This window comes from Panthera tigris, chromosome D1, assembly GCF_018350195.1.
Source record: "Panthera tigris isolate Pti1 chromosome D1, P.tigris_Pti1_mat1.1, whole genome shotgun sequence".
Classification (NCBI taxonomy): domain Eukaryota; kingdom Metazoa; phylum Chordata; class Mammalia; order Carnivora; family Felidae; genus Panthera; species Panthera tigris.
The window spans coordinates 94,649,602-94,669,970 of record NC_056669.1 but is presented as its reverse complement, the minus strand read 5'-3'; positions in this window follow the sequence as shown (position 1 = coordinate 94,669,970).

Sequence of the window (20,369 nt, the reverse complement as noted above, 5' to 3'; positions counted from 1 at the left end):
CTATTCTATTCCATTGGTCTATGTGTCTGTTTTTATGCCAATACCATGCTGTCTTGATGATGACAGCTTTGTAGTAGAGGCTAAAGTCTGGGATTGTGATGCCTCCTGCTTTGGTCTTCTTCTTCAAAATGACTTTGGCTATTCGGGGCCTTTTGTGGTTCCATATGAATTTTAGGATTGCTTGTTCTAGTTTCGAGAAGAATGCTGGTGCAATTTTGATTGGGATTGCATTGAATGTGTAGATAGCTTTGGGTAGTATTGACATTTTGACAATATTTATTCTTCCAATCCATGAGCAGGGAATGTCTTTCCATTTCTTTATATCTTCTTCAATTACCTGCATAAGCTTTCTATAGTTTTCAGCATACAGATCTTTTACATCTTTGGTTAGATTTATTCCTAGGTATTTTATGCTTCTTGGTGCAATTGTGAATGGGATCAGTTTCTTCATTTGTCTTTCTGTTGCTTCATTGTTAGTGTATAAGAATGCAACTGATTTCTGCACATTGATTTTGTATCCTGCAACTTTGCTGAATTCATGTATCAGTTCTAGCAGACTTTTGGTGGAGTCTATCGGATTTTCCATGTATAATATCATGTCATCTGCAAAAAGCGAAAGCTTGACTTCATCTTTGCCAATTTTGATGCCTTTGATTTCCTTTTGTTGTCTGATTGCTGATGCTAGAACTTCCAGCACTATATTAAACAGCAGCGGTGACAGTGGGCATCCCTGTCGTGTTCCTGATCTCAGGGAAAAAGCTCTCAGTTTTTCCCCGTTGAGGATGATGTTAGCTGTGGGCTTTTCATAAATGGCCTTTATGATCTTTAAGTATGTTCCTTCTATCCCGACTTTCTCAAGGGTTTTTATTAAGAAAGGGTGCTGGATTTTGTCAAAGGCCTTTTCTGCATCGATTGACAGGATCATATGGTTCTTCTCTTTTTTTTTGTTAATGTGATGTATCACGTTGATCGATTTGCGAATGTTGAACCAGCCCTGCATCCCAGGAATGAATCCCACTTGATCATGGTGAATAATTCTTTTTATATGCTGTTGAATTCGATTTGCTAGTATCTTATTGAGAATTTTTGCATCCATATTCATCAGGGATATTGGCCTGTAGTTCTCTTTTTTTACTGGGTCTCTGTCTGGTTTAGGAATCAAAGTAATACTGGCTTCATAGAATGAGTCTGGAAGTTTTCCTTCCCTTTCTATTTCTTGGAATAGCTTGAGAAGGATAGGTATTATCTCTGCTTTAAATGTCTGGTAGAACTCCCCTGGGAAGCCATCTGGTCCTGGACTCTTATTTGTTGGGAGATTTTTGATAACCGATTCAATTTCTTCGCTGGTTATGGGTCTGTTCAAGCTTTCTATTTCCTCCTGATTGAGTTTTGGAAGAGTGTGGGTGTTTAGGAATTTGTCCATTTCTTCCAGGTTGTCCAATTTGCTGGCATATAATTTTTCATAGTATTCCCTGATAATTGTTTGTATCTCTGAGGGATTGGTTGTAATCATTCCATTTTCATTCATGATTTTATCTATTTGGGTCATCTCCCTTTTCTTTTTGAGAAGCCTGGCTAGAGGTTTGTCAATTTTGTTTATTTTTTCAAAAAACCAACTCTTGGTTTCGTTGATCTGCTCTACAGTTTTTTTAGATTCTATATTGTTTATTTCTGCTCTGATCTTTATTATTTCTCTTCTTCTGCTGGGTTTAGGCTGCCTTTGCTGTTCTGCTTCTATTTCCTTTAGGTGTGCTGTTAGATTTTGTATTTGGGATTTTTCTTGTTTCTTGAGATAGGCCTGGATTGCAATGTATTTTCCTCTCAGGACTGCCTTCGCTGCATCCCAAAGCGTTTGGATTGTTGTATTTTCATTTTCGTTTGTTTCCATATATGTTTTAATTTCTTCTCTAATTGCCTGGTTGACCCACTCATTCGTTAGTAGGGTGTTCTTTAACCTCCATGCTTTTGGAGGTTTTCCAGACTTTTTCCTGTGGTTGATTTCAAGCTTCATAGCATTGTGGTCTGAAAGTATGCATGGTATAATTTCAATTCTTGTAAACTTATGAAGGGCTGTTTTGTGACCCAGTATATGATCTATCTTGGAGAATGTTCCATGTGCACTCGAGAAGAAAGTATATTCTGTTGCTTTGGGATGCAGAGTTCTAAATATATCTGTCAAGTCCATCTGATCCAATGTATCATTCAGGGCCCTTGTTTCTTTATTGACCGTGTGTCTAGATGATCTATCCATTTCTGTAAGTGGGGTGTTAAAGTCCCCTGCAATGACCACATTCTTATCAATAAGGTTGCTTATGTTTATGAGTAATTGTTTTATATATCTGGGGGCTCGGGTATTTGGCGCATAGACATTTATAATAGTTAGCTCTTCCTGGTGGATAGACCCTGTGATTATTATATAATGCCCTTCTTCATCTCTTGTTACAGCCTTTAATTTAAAGTCTAGTTTGTCTGATATAAGTATGGCTACTCCAGCTTTCTTTTGGCTTCCAGGAGCATGATAAATAGTTCTCCATCCCCTCACTCTCAATCTAAAGGTGTCCTCAGATCTAAAATGAGTCTCTTGTAGACAGCAAATAGATGGGTCTTGTTTTTTTATCCATTCTGATACCCTATGTCTTTTAGTTGGCGCATTTAATCCATTTACATTCAGTGTTATTATAGAAAGATATGGGTTTAGAGTCATTGTGATGTCTGTATGTTTTATGCTTGTAGTGATGTCTCTGGTACTTTGTCTCACAGGATCCCCCTTAGGATCTCTTGTAGGGCTGGTTTAGTGGTGACAAATTCCTTCAGTTTTTGTTTGTTTGGGAAGACCTTTATCTCTCCTTCTATTCTAAATGACAGACTTGCTGGATAAAGGATTCTCGGCTGCATATTTTTTCTGTTTAGCACACTGTAGATATCGTGCCAAGCCTTTCTGGCCTGCCAAGTTTCAAAGGAGAGATCAGTCACGAGTCTTATAGGTCTCCCTTTATATGTGAGGGCACGTTTATCCCTTGCTGCTTTCAGAATTTTCTCTTTATCCTTGTATTTTGCCAGTTTCACTATGATATGTCGTGCAGAAGATCGATTCAAGTTACGTCTGAAGGGAGTTCTCTGTGCCTCTTGGATTTCAATGCCTTTTTCCTTCCCCAGTTCAGGGAAGTTCTCAGCTATAATTTGTTCAAGTACCCCTTCAGCACCCTTCCCTCTCTCTTCCTCCTCTGGGATACCAATTATGCGTATATTATTTTTTTTTAGTGTATCACTTAGTTCTCTAATTTTCCCCTCATACTCCTGGATTTTTTTATCTCTCTTTCTTTCAGCTTCCTCTTTCTCCATAACTTTATCTTCTAGTTCACCTATTCTCTCCTCTGCCTCTTCAAGCCGAGCCATCGTGGATTCCATTTTGTTTTGCAATTCGTTTAAGGCGTTTTTCAACTCCTCGTGACTGTTCCTTAGTCCCTCGATCTTTGTGGCAAGAGATTCTCTGCTGTCCTGTATACTGTTTTCAAGCCCAGCGATTAATTTTATGACTATTATTCTAAATTCACTTTCTGTTATATTATTTAAATCCTTTTTGATCAGTTCATTAGCTGTTGTTATTTCCTGGAGATTCTTTTGAGGGGAATTCTTCCGTTTGGTCATTTTGGAGAGTCCCTGGCGTGGTGAGGACCTGCAGTGCGCTTCCCCTGTGCTGTGGTGTATAACTGGAGTTAGTGGGCGGGGCCGCAGTCCGACCCGATGTCTGCCCCCAGCCCACTGCTGGGGCCACAGTCAGACTGGTGTGTGCCTTCTCTTCCCCTCTCCTAGGGGCGGGATTCACTGTGGGGTGGCGTGTCCCGTCTGGGCTACTTGCACACTGCCAGGCTTGTGTTGCTGGGGATCTGGCGTATTAGCTGGGGTGGGTAGGCAAGGTGCACGGGGGCTGGAGGGGCAGGCTTAGCTCGCTTCTCCTTAGGTGATCCACTTCAGGAGGGGCCCTGTGGCAGCGGGAGGGAGTCAGATCCGCTGCCGGAGGTTTGGCTCCGCAGAAGCACAGAGTTGGGTGTTTGCGCGGAGCGAGCAAGTTCCCTGGCAGGAACTGGTTCCCTTTGGGATTTTGGCTGGGGGATGGGAGGGGGAGATGGCGCTGGCGAGCGCCTTTGTTCCCCGCCAAGCTGAGCTCTGCCGTCCGGGGGCTCAGCAGCTCTCCCTCCCTTTGTCCTCCAGCCTTCCCGCTTTCCGCGCAGAGCTGTTAACTTATGACCTCCCAGACACTAAGTCGCGCTTGCTGTCGGAACACAGTCTGTCCGGCCCCTCCGCTTTTGCCAGGCAGACTCGGGGGCTCCGCTTGGCCGGCGAGCCGCCCCTCCGCCCCGGCTCCCTCCCGCCAGTCCGTGGAGTGCGCACCGCCTCGCCGCCCTTCCTACCCTCTTCCGTGGGCCTCTGGTCTGCGCTTGACTCCGGAGACTCCCTTCTGCTAATCCTCTGGCGGTTTTCTGGGTTCTTTAGGCAGGTGTAGGTGGAATCTAAGTGATCGGCAGGACGCGCTGTGAGCCCCGCGTCCTCCTACGCCGCCATCTTCCGGAACCTCCTTGTAACAGTATTAAGGGGAATTAAAAGAGTGTTTTTGGAAACTGTTTGGCCATGGGGAGAGAAATAAAAAGGGTATTCAAGGTGAGCGAAGTGAGATCATGGGCTAAAAAAAAGTTTGTGGGCGAGTCTTTTGTCAATTTAAGGGGATGAATGTCTTGAGGTGGTGTTTTGGGGAAAAAGAATGGGGGGGGGTAGATTTTTAACTGGAAAAACTCACACTATTCACCTACTTCATACACACATATAGCAGCCCCCACATTTGTGAAACAGAAACCCAGTTGTACAAAAGCATTAGTGCCGCCTGTCAAAGGGTTTCACAGATAAGCACAGACAGAACCAGCCACACCATTAGCAGGGCCCAGTGCAAAAGGAAAAGGCAAGGCCTCATGTTTTCAAATTACGAAGAATTTCAGAGCAGTACCAGTGGAGCATTCAGCCAAGCATGAGTCCTCCTATGAGTGGTGTCCTGTATAGGCTACACCTAAGTTGGCCATTAGCTGAGAGTTGCTTTTTTCCTGGCAGCCTGTCACAGATGCAGTCAGTGTGAAGATGTGAAAAGAATGTGAGCTTTTCAATGAGACAAACCTGGGGTATCTGCAGTTGAATAATTTAACGGCTAGTGGCAAGTCACATAACCCCACTGAATTTAATTTCATCATCTATAAAATGGAGATGTTACTCTTTAGTTTGCAGTATTCCTGAAAGGATTAGTAATACTTCACTTACAGTGTCTTGGGAGGAGAAAGTGTTCAGTAAATAGTAGCTACGGCAATGAATGAACAAGTGAGTTAAAAAGCTGGAACTCCTTGATGACTCTCTGTGTTCCAGTGCCTGTTCCTTCAACAGATCTTATGATGTTTAGAGTTCTCAAGCTTCTGTAAGACCCATTCTAGGAATGCTTTAGAGCCCCTGCTACTTACAGGGAGTGGAAGTGGAGGACTAAAAAGCTGAACACGAGACATTTCTCTTCTTGAGGTGCTTGTAATCTAGTGAATGGGATAAGACAAGAGTGTAAGTAGCTGTGCTCTAATGTGGAATAGGATAAGTGGTACAGGAGGGCTACTTGACCAAGTGCTGAAGAGATTTAAAGAAAAATGAAGCCAAATATGGTTCGAGAATAGCTACAACACTGAGGCGGTCCTTTATTGCTGTAGAAGATAAAATGATTCAAGTTGGAGGAACAAAGGCTGCTACAGATTGAAATAGGCCCCACTGTATTTGTATGGATCCTTAGTCTGTGGGCACACTGCTAGTTTGGTAGCCCCCATAAACCATGCTTCACCATTCATGCACTTAAGTAGATCACTCTCTCGAATCTGGATGACCCTATGACCTGCTTTCCTCAATAAAATGTGGCCCAGGTGACACTGCTAGTTCTATCCCAAGCCTTAAAGAAGTCTAGGAAGCTTTTACTTTTGTGCACTTGGGGGTCTTCAGCAACAATTCTGGAGAAATCATGTGGAGGGACCATAAAGGGAGCCTGAGAATACATGGAGAACCAAGGAATCCAGCTGACAACAAGAAATGTGTCCGATGTGTGATTGTAGTCAAGCTGTTCCAACTAGTCCCCCGATGTGTGAGCCATCCTAGCTGAGGCGCTAGACATGTGAGTCAAGAAGTCGTCCTAGTATATTTCAGCCTTGGCATATCCCGTGAGGCAGAGATGGGCAAACTCTGCTGTGACTTGTCAGAGTTCCCGAACCAAAGAATTGTGAAAAAGAAGAGAGTTCTTGTTTTAAGTCACAAATTTTGGATAGTTTGTTTTGTAGTAATACATAATTGAAACAGAAATTGGTACCTAGTAGTAGGCTCCTGCTATAATAAAATGTCTAAAACATGGAGCACTGGCTTTGGATATAGGGGGTGCCAGGGGCCAGAAGGGCCTACACAAGACTGGAGGCAGGAAGAGTCGTGAGAAATTGCTCCTGGAAGCTGGAGAAAATGAGACTGATTTATATTGGCAGAATAATTAGCCAAACTGTTGTGTTGATCCCCTGAAAGACAGAATAAGTATCTAATGAATTTACAGATTTGGTAAGGAGATATCCAGGCAGAATATGGAAGATGACAATTGGCCTCATTTAGCGGGCATAAAGTAACAGGAAAATCCAGATGAACTAAGAAGGAACTTTCCAGTTTTCAAACAGAGTTTAGAGAAAATGCAGGAAGTTAGAACTTGCTGGATTTGAAAATAAAACCTTTTCTCATTCCCAGCTTCTGCAGCCCACAAAAGATTTGGAAAAAAAGTTACATGCAGTGTTTTATGTGTTCACATTCAATTTAAGACCACATATCATAAATAGATACTCAAAGTATGTTGAGTAGCTAAATCTAACATACTTTTATAATAAGCTCCTTTTTCCTGGTCAGCAAGAATTTATAACTCTTCTCTTGTCTTCAAGTCTCCAGCACCTCCTTCTCCATCATTGATGCCTTCACTTCAGTCTTTGTAAAGAAGATGCAGCCAAATAAAAATTAATTCACTTACCCAACACAAATTCCATTAACTTCTATTGTCTGTATTCATCTTGTGTTTCTAACACAAGAATAAAAGTGTCCCTGCTTTTGTCCGAGGCCAACCCCTCCACTTTGGTTCACTCTCCTCTCATATTGAACTTAAGGATTTTGCTTCTGGAATGATCTCAGAAAAATTCCCCACTCTATTATTTTCACTGGCATCCAAGCATATCTTGATGACCCCTCATTTCTTACATGTTTCACAGGTATTATTTTATTTATCTGTTCCTTCTTACAGAAAAACTTCTTGAATGAGTTATCAAAAGTTACTTTTTTTCTACTTTTCATTCTCCCCCTCTTTCTAAAGAACTTTGTGTTTACTCCATTGCAATGATTCTTACCAAGGTCCCCACTGACCCACATCTTGCCCAAGCCAATGATGACCTACACCCTCATCAAAAGTTACTCTTTTTTTCTACTTTTCATTCTTCCCCTCTTTCTAAAGAACTTTGTGTTTACTCCATTGCAATGATTCTTACCAAGGTCCCCACTGACCCACATCTTGCCCAAGCCAATGATGACCTCCACCCTCATCTTATAGACTCTCTCTTAGAAGCTTTTGACACCTTGACTACTCCTTTGTTTAGACATTAGACATTGTCTTTTCTATGCTATGGTAGTGCAAGATTTATCTAAGATTTATCTATTTGTGCTTTTATCTGATGATTACTCTTTATCATCCTGTTTTACTGACTTATCTTCTTTAACCAAACTTCTGAATCTGGGAGAAGCTTTCCTACCTTTCCCCTAGCTTATGACTCTAATTGCCATCCATATACCAATGACTCTTAAAGTATAGACACTGTTTTGCATTGGGAGGGGGGTGCTTTTAGATTTATATTCTAGCAACTATCTTGAGGCCTCCACTTTGGTGTCTAATAATTACATCAAAAATATGGCCAGAAAAGTATGGCCAAAAGAGGAATATTGATTCTTACCTCTCCCATCTATTCTTTTGCATATCAGAAAATGGTATCACTATCTAAGAAATCAGATACTTACTGACACATGGTAACATTCTTATCCAGAAGTTTCTCGTGTTCTCTTCTTGTAATGATTCTCATTGGTCTAGTCTGCTTTTTTGATTGTTTAGGTTATGATCAATGTTAGTGACACATCACTATCTCTCATCTAGTAAATGTTTTGACTTTCGTTGTCTTCCGTTTGGACTAGCTTAGAATGGAAAACCAAGAGTGATTTATATCATTGAAATGATAGGAATAATGTTTTGGGAGGACAGATGGTAGTACTGCTCTGAAATCAGGTCACTAAGTAATCCTTTTAGATGATTACCAGGACCATGAGCTCATTAGTGACCACATGGTGTCAAGACCTTGGTCCCCTCTATTAGAGGCCTGCAGACATCCAGGTTCAGTCACTGCAACACCAGCAAAGACTCAACTGTGGAGAGAGGTCATGATGATACTGATGTCAGTGTCCACAGGAGAGCAGCTTAGTTCTGATGGTCTCTTCTCATTTCCAGAATCTGGGGACTGAGGAGGCTTGAGTGGATTGACTATATGCCTTTTAAGAAAATAGGCATGTTCGGTAGTTAACCATGTAGTTAACTTTTTTGTTTTTAACCAAATCCCACATGCAACAGAAATACTAGGTTTGTATGCAGTGTGCTGTGTTAATGTGTTACAAGGTGCTTTGGGCAGTCAGGGGCTTCCTGCATACACATGTGGACAGGATAGTACTTCAGGCACTGACGGGTACAAAGTGTCAACTTGGCAAGGGGAGGAACCCCTCTAATTAGCAGTTTGGAGGCTTCTAATTATTCTGAAGAATTGGTAAGAAATTCTTACGCCCATATTTCCAGCTTTACTACAGTTCATGGAATGATTGCTTTTAGCTGTTGGTAAAAGCTTTGATTTGGTTATGCTTTTCCATTTTGGAGTCTACACTAATTACAGTTTACTTTTAACTACATGTCATTATAACCCCCAATACTAGTAGTTTAATCACAGGAGTTTATTTCCCCTGCTTATCAAAAATGGCTGAGGCAATTCAATAACTTCATAAAGTCAGAGACTTAGACTCTTTCTTTATACTCCATCATATCTGTGGTGTGGTTTTCATTCTCCTATTCTGGGATTCTTAAAGCAGAGATGCCAGGGATTGAATCCGGGGCTTCATATATGCAAAGCATGTGCTCTACCACTGAGCTACATCTTGTGTTCATTATCAAGGTCACAAGATAGCACTTTGACTTCTAAGCATCACACTCACATTCCAGACAGGGAAGAGGGGATAGGGAAAAAGGAAAACAAAAAGCAGTAGAAACAATTGAAGTGACTGTCTTCCTTTTAAAAACTTAGTATCTCAATAGGCAGGAGAGTGCCACAGGGTCACCTCAATATGTCATAGAGTCTGGCACATTGATACTTCATATAAAATAGGGTTCTGTGATTAAGGAAGAACAGGAAGCAGATGTTGCATAGGTAAGAGTTGGCATTTGCCACAATCTCACTTTGGTTAAACAACATCCAGACACACCCTTCTTTTCAGACATTGATCAACACCCCTGAAGTCTCAACCAATTATAACATTCAATTCAAAGTCCCAAAGTATTTGTCAGGTTTTTGAATCCCCATAATGAATAAATGTAATGACAATTTTTGTTTGTCTCCTTCCTTTGTGGGAAAGGAAGAGGGTAACAATAATAAAACTAGAATTGAGAAAACAGAATTGAAGAACTATCATTCTAGAGCAGTCATCAGATCTTCTGAGTAGTAGGAATGGTACCTTCTTGCCCTAGTGCACTTAGTGGGCTAAGTGCCTTGGTAGCCAATTGACAACCCCTGGCATTAATCTCTGGGATTATAGACTTGTCATTTATCCTCTAAAGCCAAATTTGTGGAGAGCACTGGGAAGGATGTCATTTGTAGGGGCTTCACTGCTTCCAAAGCCCATTTCTTGCTGATGGAAGCTAAGGACCTGGGGATTATTTTGGAGGTTAAGTAGCCACAGACCATTAGTTACCAAGAATGGAGCTTTTGGGGGCAAAATATCCCTCAAAATTCCTAACTGGCATCCAGCTGATTCATTACCTATGAGATTATCAGCAGCCCACACCTTGTATAGATGTTTTTAAGCCTGAAGATTCTTCTTCCATTTTGCCTATTGCTCTTTGTGTTCTAACTATCATCTTTCCTCTTAACTTAATGGCTTCTGTCTGAAGCAATTCGTAACAGTAGGCTTTCATAGCAGGGTAACCTCCTAATCTCCTCATTGCCAGCAGGTTAGCCTTCTCTCCCTTGCAGAGAACTTTTAATGAAAAGTGTTTGGGGAAGGCTTGCAGCTTTGTGGCTGCCCCCCCCCTTTTTAATCAATTTTTGGGTTATTGAAAAGCCTGGGTTTTTCAGCCACAAGGTTCTGTGAAGCCTAATTTAAATTACAAGTATCTGGCAGAGTCTTTTCCTTAACAAATTGTTATTTCCTTTCTTCTCTCTTTGTGGTCTTACTAGCTCTAGACTCATTTCATCTGTCTCTTTCAGAATGTTGCTGAATGTGGCAAGAGGGTCCCTCCACCCATTCATTTTATTGGATACATCTTGGGTGTTCATGGCCTGTTCCCCCTCCCAGACTCTCAGTTGCGAGCTTAACCCTAGCAACTTCCATGGCCCACCAGCCACATGCCAAGAGTCTCTGGCTCCTGACACTTCTGTATTGACACTGAGGGTGTGGGATGTGACTTCTTGGGTGGCTGCTGAAGGGGTCATATGATGTATACTGGAAAGATAGGTGAGTTAACTTTTCATGGGGAGCATTTTGTTCAGTGAGAAAGAGAAAGCAGTGGAGATAAAGGTACATAAATTCATCTTCCTCTTTCCAATGGCTATACCTCTGGGACACAGTTTTGTCATACAGCCAGACTGGGGCAGTCCCTATTCTGAGTGTGTATAACTTCCTGGATACTGGCTGTGTGTCTGTAACTTTTTACACTGCAGTCATTAACATGGTTAACTGAGGACCTTGCACTGCTCCCTGAGCTTCTTTCTCTTGCTTCTTCTTTCCTTCATTCTGTGCTGCTATTCTACATCTCAAATAAAGCAGCAGCATCGAATCCCTGTCTAGTTTTCTGTTTTCTAGGAAAGTTGAACTAATACCTCACATTCTGACTTTTTCTTACCATTTCCCATAAAACCAAAGATTTGGATGACAACTGGTATGCATCCTGAAGTGTAGCAGTCAGAAGTCTAAACGATTGGTTTGCCATTGCATGGAAGGATCATTACCTTTCCATTCAGCAAAATCTGGGTCCCTATTTCCCAAAGACATGTTAACTTTATCCTCAGCTGAGAAAAGGTGCTGTTAAAGTACTAAAATATAAAGCCTTTTCTTCTCTTCTACATTTTTTATCTTATGCAATGCCAGTTTTAAATGCAAATATAAGAGCATTTAACTTGTTATACAGAATTGTTGAAAGTACACATTTGTATTTCATTGCTTGTATGTGTATACATATATTTTCTTCTTGCCACAGCAGTGGAAATGCAGAACAGTAGTAACTCAACTGTTTTACTTGTAGTTCTTGATGCATCCAAATTCTACCAATGCTCTGTCCCTTTGTCTTACTGATAAGTAAGGAAGGACTAAAAGGAAAAGGAACTATGGGTTGCCTTATACTTCCTTTTGATTCTATGTATTAGTCAGCTTGGGATGCCATAACAAAAGACCGTAGGCTGTTGGCTTAGCAGACATTTATTTTCTCCCATTTCTGGAGGCTGGGGAGTCTGAAATGGTTGGGTTTTGGTGAAAGCTCTTGTTTTGGCTTGCAGATGGCTGCCTTCTTGCTGCATCCTCATGTGGCAAAGAGAGAGACATTTTCTTTCTTTTTTTTAAAAAATTTTTTTTTAACGTTTATTTATTTTTGAGACAGAGAGAGACAGAGCATGAACGGGGGAGGGTCAGAGAGAGGGAGACACAGAATCTGAAACAGGCTCCAGGCTCTGAGCAGTCAGCACAGAGCCCGACGCGGGGCTTGAACTCACGGGCCGCGAGATCATGACCTGAGCTGAAGTCGGACGCTTAACCAACTGAGCCACCCAGGCGCCCCGACGTTTTCTTTTTTTTATAAGGACACAGTCCTATCAGATTAGGGCTCCACCCTCATGTCCTCATCTAACTGTGATTACCTGCTAAAGACCTTAATTCCATATGCAATCACACTGAAGGTTAGGGCTTCAAGATATAAATTGAAGGAGTGGTGGTGGCACAATTTAATCCATAACATTCTATGTCATCATTTTCAGCATTACTGGTCAGCTATTATACGGAAGTAACACATGTGAGAAAGATTTGATAAGTTTCCTTGGTCATTTGTTTTTCTTAGAATGCCATTGCATTGCTACCTTTGTGCATTTAAAGTAAATTCTGGTTTAAATATAAAGACTGGCCTTTTGGGGCTATGAGTGTCTCCCTCACAACCTGCTTTTATAGTCTTAGATGTAACACATTTACTTTTTACATCTTGTATATCTCCTTGAACTTCCATGGATTGTGGCTCTGCTGGAATCCTCTGCTCATGGGGCATCGTGAAGGGATGGCAAGAAACAACAGATTCACATAGTGTGTCTGCCTCTTCTGCTTACTTGTATGCTCCATTGTCTCATCAAACTTCACTTGCAAAACCTAAGTTCAAATACCAATTTATGAAAAATTTCAAGTAAAAGATAGTAGAATATTAAACTAAATACTGGACCCTTCTGAGCCCCCTTGAAGCCAGTGCTTCAAAGCCACACTCAACAAAGCAAAAATTTAGGTTTTGTTACTTCCTGCAACATTTTTTTGCTACCAGTTATGTTTGGCTGTGTATAAAAGAAAAATCTAATGAAAAGTTGCTTCATCATAGAGGAGTTTATTTCTTGTATATAACAAGAAGCCTGAGGTGGGAAATTCAGTCTAGTGTAATGGCTCCACAAAATCATGATGAAATCAGTGTATCATTTTGCACCACCATTTCTTCTAGACTGTGGTTTTCATCTTGCCTGGTGGCAAGATGGTTCCTGTCCTTCCAGGTATCAAAATTGCATGCTAAGCAGGGATAATGAGGAATGCTTAAAACAAAACAAAACAAAACAAAACAAAACAAAAACGACAGGTAAAAGGCCAAAGAAACCACCTATCTCATCTGTATCCTGAAAGAATTTTATTTATTTTTATTTTATTTTTTTTATTATTAAAAAAATATTTTAATGTTTTATTTTATTTTTGACAGAGAGAGAGACAGAGCATGAGTCAGGGAGGGGCAGAGAGGGAGGGAGACACAGAATCTGAAGCAGGCTCCAGGCCCCGAGCTGTCAGCGCAGAGCCCGACGTGGGGCTCGAACTCACAGACCATGAGATCATGACCTCAGCCGAAGTCAGACAGACGTTCAACTGACTGAGCCACCCAGGCACTCCTAAAAGAATTTTATTTTATATTTATTTTTGGAAACACTAACTAGCAACTTCATCTTACTTCTTATTGGCTAGGATTGTATTACTTGGCCATACTTTGCTGTAAGGAAAGCTTGGAGATTTAATATTTTTAACAGAGCTCTCCAAACAAAATTAGGGTTTTACTGCTAAGGAAAAAGGGCAGAATTAATAGTGGGTAGGACACAAGTACTATTGCCTGTCAAACCATCCAAAAATTTAGTAACATACTACAATAACCATTTCATAATGCTCATGGACTCTTGGGTCAGGAATTCAGACAGACACAGTGGATCTGGCTTGCTTTGGCTCTACCCTATCTGGGGCCTCAACTGGGAATACTCACATATCTGGGAGTTACTCAAATAGCTGGAAGCTGGAACTCTTTGGAATTCCTGCTTAGGATGTGTATTGGTTAGGATACTCCAAGGACACAGAACCAATAGGCTTGGTAGGTAGGTAGATATATACATAGGTAGGTAAATAGGTAGATACGAATATAGACAGATATTTTATCTTTGAAAAAAAATTTTTTTAACGTTTTTATTTATTTTTGAGACAGAGAGAGACAGAGCATGAACGGGGGAGGGTCAGAGAGAGAGGGAGACACAAAATCTGAAACAGGCTCCAGGCTGTGAGCAGTCAGCACAGAGCCCGACGCAGGGCTCGAACTCACATACCGTGAGATCGTGACCTGAGCTGAAGTCAGACGCTTAACCGACTGAGCCACCCAGGCGCCCCATTTTATCTTTGTATCTATCTATCTATTGAATGATATATTTTATAAGGAATTAGCTTATGTGATTATGGAAGCTGAGAAGTCCCATAATCTGTCATGTGCAAGTGGAGACTAAGGAAAGCTCACAGTGGTGTAGTTTGAAGGTCTGAGAACTGGGAACCCAATGGTGTAAATTCTGGTCTGAGGATCTGAAGGCTTGAAAACCAGGAGTGATAATGATAGGAGATGACGAGTGTCCCAGCTCAAACAGGTAGAGAGCGAATTCAACCTTCCTCCACCTTTTTGTTCTATTCAGGTCCTCGATGGGTCGGATGATGCCCACCCACATTGGGGAGGGCCATCTGCTTTACTCAGTCCACAAGTTCAAATGCTAATTTATTCTGGAAATGCCCAGAAATAATGTTGAACCAGATATCTGGGCACCCTGTGATCTAGTCAAGTTGACAAGTAAAAACAGCCATTACAGGATGGGTTGACTATGGTTGGTTTCATTTGGGACTGTCAGCTAGATAGAAAGGCAGTCTGTGCCTTGGGCTTTCCTTACTATGAAGGCTAGATTTTGAAAGAAAATGCCCTATGAGATCATACAGCTTCTGCCCAAGTTATAAGTGAGTTATAAGTGAGTCATTAAGGTTAGACCAGATTCAAGGCAGAGGAACCCCACCTCTTGATGAGGGGCTGGCAAGGTCACATTGCAGAAGAGCATGTGGAGTGGGAGATGTTGTTGCAGCCACCAGCCATATTCGGCTATAGGGTTCAAGGATCAGTGAGGGGGGTATAAAGGCACATTATTTCCTGTGCTTTCCTGTGATTCTGATCTCTGGAGGGAAAAGGAGAGCAAGGATGGAAATGTGGGTCTGATTTTTCACTTGGTCAGAAAGTTAAATGCTTAGTGTCTAACTCTATACTTAAACTTTAGAAAGATTTAAATTCAGTAATATCCATTGTTTAGGAAAATACATATCTATGGGTTTTAACACTTGGGTAGATTCTTGTTACCACTACTACAAAACAGGGTAGAACAGTTCAGCATCCCAAAGAACGATCTTGTGTTACATCCTTGTCCTTAGCCCCTCTCTCACTTCTAACCCCTGATAACCTCTTATCTCCAGGTAAAAATTGTTTTTTTTACTGGGCTTCAATATATGATATACATATCCTAGGAGGTGCACAAGATGATCCAAAGGGGGAAAAAAGAAAATAACAGAATTTCTATTTCTATCTCATCTGTTTACATTTCAATGTTTGTTTATGCTTTAATATGCACATAATACATTAGCACTGTGGTAAACACGTATAACTTATAAATAAATAAACATATTTGGAGGGTTGCTTAAAAATTGATTACTGATAAATATAAGTGACCAAAAAGTTTTTAGATTACTGGCTTTAGATTAGCACCAAAAGCAATTTCCTCTGGGGTGAAAGTGGCATGGTTGTTTATACATGGACTTTTTTCTTAGCCAAATGTAATAGTGAATGAAGGACAGGAGGCTACTTGGGGAAATGTATAGCTGTCTGAGTTGGGGCTCAGATTTCCCAAATGAGATTGTAAAAGGTTCTGCAATTACTTACTCAATTTTTGCCTTCCCTGATAGATTACAGGCTCTGTAGAAACAGGGGCCATTTATGTCATTCATTTAAATATATGCCTGGCATATTTTAAGATCTAAGGACACAGGAGAAAACACAGCAGTCAACATCTTGGCTATTTTGAGGTGTACTTTTCCAGAGTAAGAAATAAATAGTAAATAAGCAAACAAATACAAATTCAGATAGTGGTAAGTTCTAGGAAGAAATAAGAGGGTAATGGGATAGAGGGGGCACAATGGTAGGTTAGATATTTATGGGGGACCTCTCTGAGAAGGTCCCATTTGAGGTATAACAAGAATGATAACAAGGAGTCAGCCACCTGAACATCAAATAAGTTTGGGAGTTTGATGGCAGATAGGAATAACATGCAAATTTTTGTTTTATTGATTGATTTTTAAAAATATATGAAGCCTGGAGTGGAGACAAATCTCATAGAAAGCCCCCATGCCTGGAAATCTGAGGACAGTGAGCAGTGACACAGTGTGTCTAGACAGAGAGGGTCTGAAACTTTATAGTAGCTTTTCTATGGCCCTTGGGTATGGTCGGGAAAATATCCAACAATTTTCCACCCCTTTTTAAAATGGGCCTGGAAGTAACTGATGGATCTGGAGAGGACTTATGGTCACTGCATGTACGACTTGGTGACCTGGGTAGCTTGCTCACTGGGACCAGATGGGAATCCGTGTCTCGATGCCAGTGTCATCTCTATCCATTATTCTTCTCTGCAGACTGTGGCCCACGGATGGACACCCATTCATTCGACTGGGCACTGAGGATAAAACAGCAAATGAGTCAGCCCCTTGTAGTCTTTCTGGTTCTCACCTCACTGGAGAGAGTCACCTTCTCCTTGTATGTCTGTTTGCAAGCTATACGAGGCAGATACTGAGATAAAACTGAAAATGCAAAGGAGTTTTTTGGTGACCAAGTCCATGAAAGGTAAAAGAGGAGAGGAGTAGGAGTAGGCAGGGAGAGTCTTAGACCATGATGTGGGCCTGACATCTGTGCATGGAGAGGGGACAAGAAGGAAGATTGGGTTGGAAGATCCTCAAACTTCAGTGCAACTCTGAGAAAGTCTCATCTAGCCAATGATTATTTGTTTGAGGAGTCCCATACTGGGCTGAAACTGCCTGGTTCTAGAACCCCTATTATGTTCAGGGGGAATGTGGCCTTGGCCCAGATACTGTAGCAGATTCCAAAGGGGAATTCGCTAACTGCACTCCCCATGGCAGGCTCCCACTTGACGGGAGAACCAAGAGGTGCATCTCCATGGCTGCTTTACCTTGTCCTTGGCAAGCATTCCCCTATCCAGCTTCTGTGGGTATTTTTTAAATTTTTATTTATTTATTTATTAAAAACATTTTTTGATGTTTTTATTTATTTTTGAAGGAGAGAGAGACGGAGCATGAGTGGGAGAGGAGCAGAGAAAGTGGGAGACACAGAATTTGAAGCAGGCTCCAGGCTCTAAGCTGTCAGCACAGAGCCCAATGCTGGGCTCGAACTCATGAACTGTGAGATCATGACCGGAGCTGAAGTCGGACACCCAACCAACTGAGCCATCCAGGCGCCCCTGTGGGTATTTTTATATTGAAAATACTACCCACCCTCACACTCCGCCCCCTGGGCCTCTGCTCCTGCTCCAAATTAATGTAATGAGCATCATAGAAAAGAACCACAGAGCAATTTTATTCCTATTGATACTTGTCTCAAGGAATGTCATTAATTACCAAGACATAATTCTTGGCCCTTAACTTTTATTAATTAATTAGGATTTTTCTTTAGTGTGTATTTTGGAATTCAGGAGAGTGAGATTCTGACTCTGAACTCAAATCAGCAAATGCAGATGGTGGCTGATGTGAGTGGGTTGGAAACTTCTGTGATGGGACCTGAGGGCCAGAGATGGCAAAGGGACACAAACATAAGTGCTGTGGAGAACAGGGAAATGAAGACACCTGGGCTCACTTGTAGGATTGCAGTGGCACTTACACGATGTTTAAGTTCTGAGGAGCAAATAAAGTGAATGGGAAGAGGGCTAGGGCTGGGTTAGTGTTGGAATCTTGGAGCTGGTCTCAGTCTGTGGCAGGGTGTGGTTGTGAGTCAGGAATACTGAAAGGCATGCCCCTTACCTCTCCCTGGAATCTATCACCCGTCCTGGGGTGGACATGCATCTCCTACAGGTCCATATAACTCTCCCTGTTGCAGATGTTCCTTAAAGTTCCTGCTTACTTGACATGCACTTTTAGTGGCCAGTTATCCAAGTTTGGCACCTTTTTTTTTTTTTGTCTTGTCTTTTTCTTGATATAGATGGTCAAGATATTATTCTTTTCTTTCTTTCCAGCTGCCATTAGTGATTCACTGAAGCAACACATGCTTGACCCACTGGTGACCAGGAGTCTCCAACCATCTTTCTGACCTTGCTTGAGAAAAACACGGGGTTTCAAACAGTGTGCAATAAGTCACAAGAGTGGCACTGGTGAGGGAAAGGGAAGGGTAGAAAATAATTTGAGTTTGAATGGCGGCAAAACAAATACCATGTTAACTCAGGCATTCAATATATAGAAGTTGTCTGATTCCTTGGTAATAAAACTTTAAAGAGAGGCTCATCTGGCCCAAGATCTGGTAATGATCTTTTGTCCACAATAAAATCGGTACATGGGATTTCTCATTGAGACTTTCAGTTTTAAGCTGTCGCTAAGTCCTGAGCAGGAAAATTTGGTTTCCTTAATCCTTTTTCCTTGGGTTGGAAGGGAGTGAGAGTGCAGTGGAAGAGCCGACTGTTCATGTCTTCAGTGATAAGGGAGGGGTCTGTGCCAGCCTGAGAAGGTTATAGAAGGAAAAGAAATCACAGAATTCAAGGTGGTAGCAATCTTAGCATCTGTTCTAACTTGAATTTTAGCAGTTGTGGAAAGACAGACTGAGAGAAGTTAAGATGCTGAATGATGGAGCAGCAACAAGACGAGTCACAAGGGCTGAGTTCAAGTACCAGCTGTGCTGGCAGTGCTCTCATGACTTAGCTCTGATGCCAGCACCTTTCCCCTGTGACCTGCCCTTCCTAGGCTTTTGGAGGCAATGTGGAATACTCAAAGGCTAAACATGACCCCCAGAATCTTAGGCAAAATTCCTGATACTTGTTGGCATTTTGAATACAAATAATAGAGGTTAGACCTTCTTTGTGTGTTGCTGTGTTCCTCGCAGTTCAGTCCACCCGGTCCCCATGACAACCCTCATCTCTTAAACCAGGGTTCTAATGAGACCCCAGAAAACTCAATATTCCTATTCCAAAAGTGTTTCTCATGATGGTCTTATTTGGTGATTCTTGGATGTTGATATTTATGGGTCAACTAACATTTGAAATCTTCCATCTGGATTTTTGGCTTTAAAATCATCAGTACTTACTCCACATCTAGCATCAATAGGTAGGTCTACATAACAAGTATAGGAATGGCAAAAAAGAAATCATATTGGACTATCTAACTTTAAAATTATAAAAGTTAGAGCTTAGGGGCAACTGGGTGGCTCAGTTGGTTGAGTGTTGGGCTCTTGATTTTGGCTCAGGTCATGATCTCATGGTTTGTCTCAGGCCCCATGTTGGGCTCCATGCTGACAATGTGGAGCCTGCTAGGGATTCTGTCTCTCTCCCTCTCTCTCTAACCCTCCTCTGCTCTCTCTCAAAATAAATAAATAAAATTTTAAAAATACATAAAAGTTGGAACTTGGTATGAAACAATTGAAATATATTAGAGTGATAACAGTATTGTGGGGAGCAAAGAAAAAGGGCCACAAGGCTAGTACAGGGTGACCACAGACCTCTGCTTTGTAAGGTGGACAATGACTCTTGCTCACCCCAGTGACATTACAAATCCCAGAGTTGTAAGCTTCCCACATACATAACCTCTTACAGCTGATATTTCTTCTTCTCTTAAATGGCAATTGTATTCATCCTGGCTCTTTAGGCCATTAGGAGGACCAAATTAGACAATGGTTTCATAAAACCTGAAAGTGCTATTAAAAGGTTTACTAGCTGGTTAGTTGCTCTGGACTAGAACTGGGGATTCCTGACAGCTAATTCAAGTCCTGATGGGTCTTCTTTTCATAGCTCTGGGGAGAAAGTTGTAATTAGGGTAAATTGTAGGGAAGACTATCCATGTTTGGAGACCAAAGAAAGCCAGCACCATAGCATCTTTTTTGGAAAGATAACTAATAATTTCAGTATATAGCATTATGCAAGTCATATTTAACTGTTTAGAAACCATATGAGTCTATACTCTGAAGGATAAAGACAATGACCAAACTGAGCTGTTCCTTTTTTTTGGATGTTCACCGAATCCAAACACAGAGATAATTTTCTTCTCTTTATTCCAAGTGAAAGTGAGGCAATGGGTGACCATGGAATAACTTAACACCTAGGGATATTAAAGCATGAATTCTCACTAATAAAACTCAAAGATTTCCTGAGACCAAAGAGCAGGAAAAAAACAAGAGTCTAGGAAATTGGTCTTTTTACTAATGCTTTTGTCCTAAG